A 10,301-nucleotide genomic window follows, 5' to 3' on the forward strand; every position below is an offset into this window, starting at 1 on the left:
CCTTCGAGAGGCGAGTGTGTCCCAAGTTTATTCCTACCTTTGATCGTCCAACCAAACCCTGGTGTCCGCAGACAAAATAGAGGTTTGTCTTGGTTATACGCGCCGCGAGTTTTGCAAGCGGGCCCACCCTGTGAAAGTGTCCAGGAAACGCGCCTGGAAGGTCCTAGGGGAGGATGACGTATTGTCTTGTCTTGTCCAAACGTACGAAAAAGAAGGGCCGTACTAATGGACAGTCTAAAGGCTAGTCGGGACAGACCGGCAGGCCGGCTCAACCCCGGCAACACTACCACCCCCCCTTCCCGTCCGACCGAGGTCTTGGAGGAGGAGCCCGGACCTGCCCAGACGGGCGACTCTGCCGAACCACCAGCCCCGAGGAGAAAGTACGAGGCGGTCGCCTTCGCTCTCCACCAGAGGCCGTTCCTGCTGCCGACGAAGGTCCAACCGCCGCACCGCTACCGTGACCTGGGTTCAAGCGGCAGCTTCTAAACCGGTCCGGCGCCGCTTAATTGACGAGGTCGCGGTGGACCGGGCCCTGCTGAAGGAGTCGCCTCGCGTGGGGCCGACCTCGTCGCCGAAGAGCACTAGGTCTTCGGCGAACGCGCATTCCTCTTCCGGCCAGGTCGCAGAGCTTCCCCCCTCCCGGCCTTGGCCGCCGCTAGACAGGTGAGACCGGCACGAAGGTTCGGCCCAGGTCCTACCGGAAGGAGTCTACGGCCATGTGTACGCTCTCCGACGACACGTCCGAAGACACTCCGAGATGAACGCGTTGGAGGGTCTATCATCCCGTTATCGCGCGAACGCGAGAGGAAGGCCGGTTGGCGTGCGGCGGCAACACGGAAGTTTCTACAGGTCCATACGGAGGCCTAGTAGGAGAAACGGCAAGTGTAAAGACCCTTCCCGTTAACTTCGCCAGCCCGCCCACCATCGCCCCTAAGCCGGAGGCTCGCGCCTGCCGACGTCGTCCGAGGGCATCCTTCCTCGGGCGACAGTAACAAAAGTTCATCTCAATACTTTGTTATATACCTTTTGTTGGCAATGACAGAGGTCAAACGTTTTCTGTAAGTCTTCACAAGGTTTTCACACACTGTTGCTGGTATTTTTGGCCCATTCCTCCATGCAGATGTCCTCTAGAGCAGTGATGTTTTGGGGCTGTCGCTGGGCAACACAGACTTTCAACTCCCTCCAAAGATTTTCTATGGGGTTGAGATCTGGAGACTGGCTAGGCCACTCCAGGACCTTGAAATGCTTCTTACGAAGCCACTCCTTCGTTGCCCGGGCGGTGTGTTTGGGATCATTGTCATGCTGAAAGACCCAGCCACGTTTCATCTTCAATGCCCTTGCTGATGGAAGGAGTTTGTCACTCAAAATCTCACGATACATGGCCCCATTCATTCTTTCCTTTGCACGGATCAGTCGTCCTGGTCCCTTAACAGAAAAACAGCCCCAAAGCATGATGTTTCCACCCCCATGTTTCACAGTAGGTATGGTGTTCTGTGGATGCAACTCAGCAGTCTTTCTCTTCCAAACACGTCTAGTTGAGTTTTTACCAAAAAGTTCTATTTTGGTTTCATCTGACCATATGACATTCTCCCAATCCTCTTCTGGATCATCTAAATGCTCTCTAGCAAACTTCAGACGGGCCTGGACATGTACTGGCTTAAGCAGGGGGACACGTCTGGCACTGCAGGATTTGAGTCCCTGGCGGCGTAGTGTGTTACTGATGGTAGCCTTTGTTACTTTGGTCCCAGCTCTCTGCAGGTCATTGACTAGGTCCCCCCGTGTGGTTCTGGGATTTTTGCTCACCGTTCTTGTGATCATTTTGACCCCACGGGGTGAGATCTTGCGTGGAGCCCCAGATCCAGGGAGATTATCAGTGGTCTTGTATGTCTTCCATTTTCTAATAATTGCTCCCACAGTTGATTTCTTCACACCAAGCTGCTTACCTATTGCAGATTCAGTCTTCCCAGCCTGGTGCAGGTCTACAATTTTGTTTCTGGTGCATAATTAATGTTTACTTTACTGTAAATCTGTGAATCCCTGATCCTAATCAAACATGTATAAGTAGTGTGACTAAGCCTCTTGGGACAATGCAGCAGTCTCCCCCATCCCTGAAGCCTTACCAACAGCAGGCTGGTATCCATGTTGCAGTCGGCCACAGCACAGTGAGTATCAATGACTGCTTCCCCTGCCGGCTCCACATGACCTTTCCAAAATGCTAGACAACCGAATCTTAATGACTAACACGCCAGTTGACATTTACCGAAGCAAGCTAGCTGTTGAATAGTTCAGAGAAACATCAAAATGTTAATGTAGCTTGTACCCAAAAGGGACCCGGAAGAGTGAAAGATATGGAGATAAGAAACTTTGCATAGAAGAAGTAAACAGAAATACAGCAACAATGTTTTCAGTTGGTTTTGTAAAAATAATGTAATGGCAAAGAAGGGCATCTAGTTGAAAGTCATTCTGGGTGTCTATAATAACGATTGTCATGTGAAACAAACAAAGCTTAATAAATTAAACATCTTTGCTTGAAATTAAAAGCACGCCACATTATGTCTGATGCTGTGAAAAGGCCATGAAGATTGATGAGAGAGTGGAAGGCGTGCATTTTGTGTAATACATCATTCCTACTTTGGCAGGACTGTCAGTCGGATTGAATTTACATCAGGGGGCAGACATGTGATGCAATGATGTCAACACCCAGCCACACACTCCTCCCCGAGCCCGAGGTCACACAAGTCCACTGATGTGATTACGAAGCTCGGAGAGAAACACCAACTTCCACCCAGGAACCCGTCAGGAGATGGAGATCATGAGAACACTGTGACTGAAGAACAAAGGCCTGCATCTTGATTATCCCAGTACGGGAGGTCAGGAGAGCAACTGCTATAAAAAATAGGGTCAATGGATCCAAATGATGACCACATAAATTGTTCCCATTCCAGTGTGTACTTACTGTGGAGAAGATGGCTACTTAGAGTGCTGTTTGGTATGCACTCATCAGTCATATAGCTTCTATGCAACCTTGGAAAAGACCATTTGTCATGTGTAGAGAGGAAATAATGGCATTATCCGGGGGTCCATCAGAGGGTTAAAGACTTACATTAGCCTCACATCGACCGAGACAAGAAGAGCAAGGGGGGGCGACAGGACATTGTGCATTCTGGGTCTTCATCATTTACATTTCTAAAATCGGATAAGAACGTGCGATAGAGAAAGTTAACCCTTCAACCCTTTTTGTGCAGCACATTCTCTGATCCTTAATGAGAAGGCCTGGGTTATTCAGCAGGGTATCCTGAAGGAGAGCTCTGTATAGACGGACAGCTGAGAGGCCATTAGCTGGAGCTGAGCTGATACAAGACAGGCCAGACAATAGCTGACACTGCAGGAACAGCTTCATTGTGAAGCAACAACCGCAACACATCTGTATTCAAATCAGAGACGATTGCGCGGTTACCCATTTAGCTGAGGTGGGAACAGCAGAAGAGTCTAAAATCCGTTCTACACGGTTTGCTCCGGCTGCGGGTAAAGATACAGGCCCCTGCATGACACTTCAAACACAGCAGGCAGCCCAGCCCGCGCTCCAGACGGGAGCCGAGAAGCGCAGTGCACCCCCACTCCGTCCTTATCAGAGAACAACAGGAGAACGAGGTAAACAACTGAGGAATTAGCAGTAAATAAGCCTGGTGAAAGCTGTTTAATGACTCTGCTGTCTGTTAAATGTAGAATCATGGAGTGCTTTATGCAGGGTTTACTTCCCAGGACATGCCTGTGGGGTAAGTCAAAGTATTTCAGTGCCACATTATACATTAGAAAAACTGATTAAAATATTGGTAATAATAAACACGAGCTTGGGGCTTTTCCAAATAACGTCGCTCAGAACCTTGGCTTGTGATGACCCTCAGTGTTCAACGTCTCTAAATCACTCAGCTCTTGTATTTACACTCAGACTGAGCCGCCCACTTTCATGACCCCCCCCTCCCACACCTTTCTGGTTTGCTCTATAGTCTTTCTTCCTGCTTTTGTCTGTCAAGGCTAGCTCATATCACTTATAGTTTTGCCTACATCTAGACATGGTCAGTGCCAAATGCCTGTTGGCTTTGTTAATTGCATTATCTTTAGAATGTCTCTAACAAAACAGAGATGGGCAACAGCAACAGCATAACAGAAAGGCATTCCTGATGAAAGAGAGGAGTCATGCAGTCAAGGTTGTAATCATTTGAGAAGAATATAATTTACGTAAGAAAAGGTTTTAGACCTTCAGTTAAATTAGCTTAAATAGCCGGCTTCAATCTAATTTTGGTTTCTTATTGATGTCTGAAAGTGTTTTATGAAACATATGTTGTAATGGCCAATATAGTCGAAAGCAAACCAGTCGATCAGAATCCACAACACACCTCACATTGACAATAAAAGCCACCAGATGTCACTGTGGCCCCATTTAATCTCCCGTCAGCTGATCGACTGACAGTAACCTCTGTGTGTGAGAAACACTGCAAGACTCTGCTGTATCTAAAGCGCACAGCTGCAGTGTGAGCAAAGAGTCTGTAAAGCTATTACTATTCAGGACCAGTTCCACTCTTCCCGTTCGTTTGTCTGCAATACTCTCAAACCACAACAGTGCCCGGCGGCACGAGGCTCGGAGATTACTGTACACTGCAGCTCTGCTGGAGTAGGACTGCATATATTAAACTGCATCTGATCCCGGGGTCCGGCCTGCAGGGAGTACCAGAGCCCTGCCAATAAAAAATACATAAAGGCTTCTCACATTCGCACTGTTATTATTGAAGTCATTGCAGTGGTGATGATGGTTGGGGAGCAGTCTGACAATTAAATGCATGATAAATTTGATACCATACAATGTGGATTTCATTTTAGCCAGCAGCAGATGGGACGGAAGGATTCAGCTGATATATCTCAAGAAAGATACATACAACATACTTTTCCACACCCTGTTCCTATCTTTCCTTTCTTTCTTTATCTTCCGATTTACACCTTTCAGTCAGACATCACAAAAGGGCACAGTGGAAGTATTATTGTACAATGGATCTACCTGACTGCTGCTATCAAGCTTCTGTTTGTTCTGACCGACGGGAAAAAAAGTAATCAGATTCTTTTCAGGGCAGCCATTGCACGAAATCAATACGATATAAGGGTGCCTGATGAATTTGAAATGTGTACTCAGTGTGGATATTGATCAGGCTCAGTCAGAAGACTTTTGAAAGCCCATGTAGATTTGCTATCAATATGTCTTTTAAAACACATAACTCAACCCAGCAACTTGAGTAAGGAGAATGTATGTTGGTATGATAAGCCAAAACATTAATCTACTTCCCTAATATAGTGTTATGTTGTTTTAAAAAAGAATAGGAGCTGTAATTTTCATGTTGATCAGATACGGTTTAGACAACACATATTACTGATACTAACAGAGAGCAGGATGGGCGTGGTGCTCCAGCCTAAAGGGCCCCTCCTCCTGGTTGGCATTAAGCAGGAAACTCATTGAGAGTAACATGGAGCATTTCAGGATTAAAGATGTTTGAAACCATCACACAGTCAATGCATTACCGGTGTCAGAGCCATCAGCATTTTAAATACCGATTATTGAGAAACTCAAAGCGTGATTAAGAAATAATCATTTGATATTTTTTGCTGATGTTATTTAACCTTGATACGATTGAAATTGTAGACATGGCGGTCTAGCAGAAAGCCTGTATTATTTGCGACTGAAAATATCACGTTCCTGTGGCCCATCAAATGAGAGCTGTGTGCTGGAAGCTCCAGACTCCTTTCTAATATCATTAAGGGCGGATACACATCGCCTGGACTAATCCAGCTGTTCCCCACAATTACATTTTAGCCTCTTAGACATATCTGGCCCAGGTTCATTGCAATAGTGCTTTCCGGGCACGGTTTTATGATTGAGTTACTGGCTGTAAAGGGAGTCTCGTGAAAATACTTATGAGCCCTACTCAAAGTGAATTCAGCTTTGCAAATGGTCTTCTTTTAATTAAAAGAAGACCTAGTTTTGTTAAAGGATGGTCCGAATTAAGGCTAACAACCCATACCTGCCAGAACAATACACAAAGAATTACAGGAAAATAGTGGTACTATTTTCCCTTGTTTAGCTGGTAAAATACTCTGTTCCTAAAGTATCCATAATATGACACAAACATAAATATCAACATACAAAATCCTTTTATCATTCACTGTATTATACTTTAAAGTAAGCCAGAACAAAGTTTACAAACTGGAGCACAAGAGACATGTTTACGTAAAAAGAGGTACATAATGTAAAGGCATTTATAGAAATCAGTTCAGTCAGCAGGATGAGACGGCGCACGTCTCAGAGACAGTCTAGCTAGACTCTCTGTTCTGTATTTTGCAAATTGAACGCTAACTCACAAATGGATGCTTTATGAACCTGGCATCTGGAGGCCATCTAATAAGAAGACTTTCCCTTGAAGCACAGCTCCAATCAGTCTCTCTGAAATAAGGGTGCTGAACTGCGATGAGAGCCAAGGACACGTTGTCTGCGTCTGGGCGTGTTTGAGGAAGACAAGAGACGGTCGCTGAGGAAATACAAGGCACTAAGCTATGCGTAGTCACACAGTCCTTGTCTTCTTAACATTTGTTTGTTCTGCTTGTCTGGGCCACCTGCCCACTGACACATGAATTATATTGTGGTGATGTTTCTCTTTGTTCTATTAAATTCTGATTTAATGGGCTATTGAACCTTTCGATCTTTCTGTTTGGGCCAGCTCCTTCCATCCGTAGCTGGACTTGTAATTTACGGTGTTGCAGCGTCTGACACACCAATCTTCTGCCTCAGCAGAGGAGTGTATTGACAGCAGCGACTGTAAGAGTGCAGCTGTGATGATGTGCCTCTCCACCCAGCAGCGGGCAACCAGTTGCAGCGTAGCCCCCTGCCGCAGTCCATGAGGCTGAGGAGAACAAAAGCATCAAAGCCCGAGCTCTCCTCCTCGCTCCTCTCTTACGGGGAGGGGCTGAGCTGTGAAGGGGGAGGCACCATGTGTACTTGATTCAATTAGGCAGTCTGTGAGGCCTCCCCCGGGAGAAGGCTGCACAGAGAGGGGCTGCAGGCCTGTCTAACAAAGACGTTCAACCCAGCCCTTTGCCCCTTCTGAATCCACCTCATTAGTCAGCCGAGTAAGTGTTGATCATCTCAAACCGTGTCCTCACTGGAGTGTTAGGAGGAGCACATCTCCTTCTGACTGTGGCTGAAGCAAGACTACATGAAACAAATATTTCATAGCTAGGATTTGTATTGCACGGGTGAGTATTTGCACTGCAGAGACCTACAGTACTCACTGAAGAGGACAAACCCCTTATTTGGTCCAAGTTGTGTATACTATAGTGTGTTAACTGCATGTGTGTTCCTAATATTCTTGCTGTAAAATGTATTATCTGCTACTGTCTGTCCGGAGTAGTCCCTGCAGCAGAAACAGAAATTGACACAGGGATTCAGGATGAGAAAATAAACCTGCAGAATTAATATCTCATTCCAAGTTGTGTGTGAGCATCAACAGAAGCCATATCTCTTGGCAAACATCTGTCATATCCACTATCTGACTCACACCACTGAAAGTCCGGCAGTTTCAAAGTTTCTTCTGCATCACAGGGAATAAGTAGAGCTCTTTTTAATGTCAGACAGATAAATACGGTCAGGCAACATTAGTATTCATTTTCCGTACTGCTGGTCCTTTGAAATGCAGCAGATGTCTGTGTTTCTGCATTTGCACGTTGTCATAGTCGCTTAGAAGCAATGGTGGAAAACGAGAAAAAAATAGAAACATCTGTTTGCTCCGTTTAATCAGTGCCACGCCATATCTGTCAACACCAATCTGCTCTAAATATATTCTAAGATAATTATAAAGAGATGTGACATATAGCAAGATGAAAAGAAAACCTGTTAATGCTTTATTGATTGTTCCTTGATTACAGGCAAGATATCAGGCTGAAAGTGTTTTGGATGGTGTTTGATCCATTGGGAGACTTGTTGGTTTTCATGACATTATTAGCCACCATGCAAAAAATTAAACTCAAGTTAGTCGCAAAAGTAACTTGAGTTTACCATTGTCCCGACATATAAACATAAAAAAATGTAGGCACTGGTCTGTTCAGTCTCTACTATTCCAACTGCTGGTGTGCACTCACACCCATCCACAGGCCTACAAACCTGCAGCCTGACAGCCACACCTGCTGTGCTCTGGGACCACTTGGCTGTTTCAACAATCATTGCCATCATAGGAACCGGAGATAATTACACAGCTTCCACCCACCAGGCTGGCCTGCTTCACTAAAACCGTATTGCTCCTGTGCTGCAATAACACTTGTCTAAATGAATGCACGGCACTTTACTGCACGACTGACAGCACCCATTTATTCTACCGTCCAACTGGAAAGAAAAAACAAATTCATTTGGCACTTAAGGCCCCCACCCCTGTGAATAATGTATCACCCTTCCCTCAAACCGCAACCCCCACACCCAAATCACCACCATTATTCAACCCTCTTTTTATGATTCCCAGTTTTGAGTAACACAAATGTTCAATTAAAGCATATCACATTTATACAGAAAGAATCACTTGTGTTTGATCTCAATCTGCTCACATCAACATTGCCATCAATCTTGGATAATAATTACACTTGTCTAAAACTAGCGTGTATGCACCTTCCTCACGTTAAATACAGTGAAAAGTGTCCATCTGTCATACTCAAATGGCAAATTGTACTTTTAAAAAAACACCAATTGATCTACACATTTTTCAAAATCAAGTGAATTAAGAGCTTTATCTTTAATTCTGTCTTTTACAGGTTCATGGTGCATGTGTTTGCTAGCCAGTGTCTTTGTTCACTTCACACCGTTTAGTTTATGGACTGGGCGTCGGAATAGCAGATCTCTAACAATTATCACTTGTGCACCCAGATCCCAGTAACACCTCTCCTCCTCCCCTAGGGGAGGACAGACGTTGGGCTTTACACTCTCATGTGCCCCATTATATTTATGCAAATGTGACTAAAATCAGGGGGCATCCTTTCCTGTAAGTGCTAATTAGCAATGAATGAAATATTGCATACATAATGCATGAAGTCCCTCTCAGTGCAGCTATACATTGTGACCTTGAACATAAGGCCAAGTATGGGTTGAAGAACCAGGAATGTTTCATTTTAATAGTAAAATAATAATAATTTGTCCTTTTCTGACTATTAAGGAACTCAGTCTGAACATTTGAAATTATGAAATGGTCTGCAGTTATATACAAAACAAAAAATGTCACAATCTTAGGAAAGCGCCTTCTTGAATCACTGTCCGGGAACATATTACTTAAAAGCCTAACACACAAGAGAGCCATCCCGACTGCAAAGAGATCTATTAATATCATAAGGCTACAGCCTGCCAATGAATCAGGCCTCTTAAAAGAGCCAAACAGCAGGAGGGAGACAGACCGGCACACAGGTGGCACGACACATCACATCCAAGACTGCCACTCTGCTCCCGAGAGCTAGTAAATGGTATTTTCTCAGATCCCATAAAAGGGGCTGTATTAAGATAAACAATGTTGAAAAGCAATTATTAAAGAGCAATAAAGTATGTTTAGTACCCTCTCCAGGCAAGTGGCGCTCATCTTTTTTGAGTAACTGAGCTGAGAAATGAGGCCTGTGGCCCCACGGCTATCTGCAGGGCTCCATGGGTAAGAAGAAATTAAAGAATAAATGACTGAAAAAGCAGACGTTAATATGTGCTCTGATAGGGTTAAATCTTTGATGAAACAAATAACTTGTTAAGCTATAATCTTGCTTTTTAATTGAGGTTAGTGATAAGCTTAAAAGTGTTTTTCTAACATAAATACTTGAAAGCGGATAAAATGAGCCTCTAAGATTTAACGTCAAAAGTTTCAATGCCAGAAAATATAGGGAATTAAATCCAATGTAGCTCAGTGACTAATCCATTGAAGATAATATTATTTTGTATAATAGGAGTCAGAAGTGTGTGGAGTATTTACTTGAAGGGGTGAACTTGTATCATATAACAAAGGTTATATGTTACATGATACAAGTTCAGGATTTGGAGTGTTTAGTGAATATACTGTGACTGGATCCTAATTGATAAGACAATTTGAAAACTTAGTAATGAAGTATATGTAGGGAAAATCATCATTATACAGTATATCCATAAGAATAAACGATAAACAAACAAAATCAATGGCTGTTGTCATGACGATACTGAAACATGTATTCCCTAAAACCCAGATCATTAACTGAAGCTGTACAAAGTG

This window comes from Notothenia coriiceps, unplaced genomic scaffold (genome assembly GCF_000735185.1).
Source record: "Notothenia coriiceps isolate Sejong01 unplaced genomic scaffold, NC01 NC01_scaffold00037250, whole genome shotgun sequence".
NCBI classification, from domain to species: Eukaryota; Metazoa; Chordata; class Actinopteri; order Perciformes; family Nototheniidae; genus Notothenia; species Notothenia coriiceps.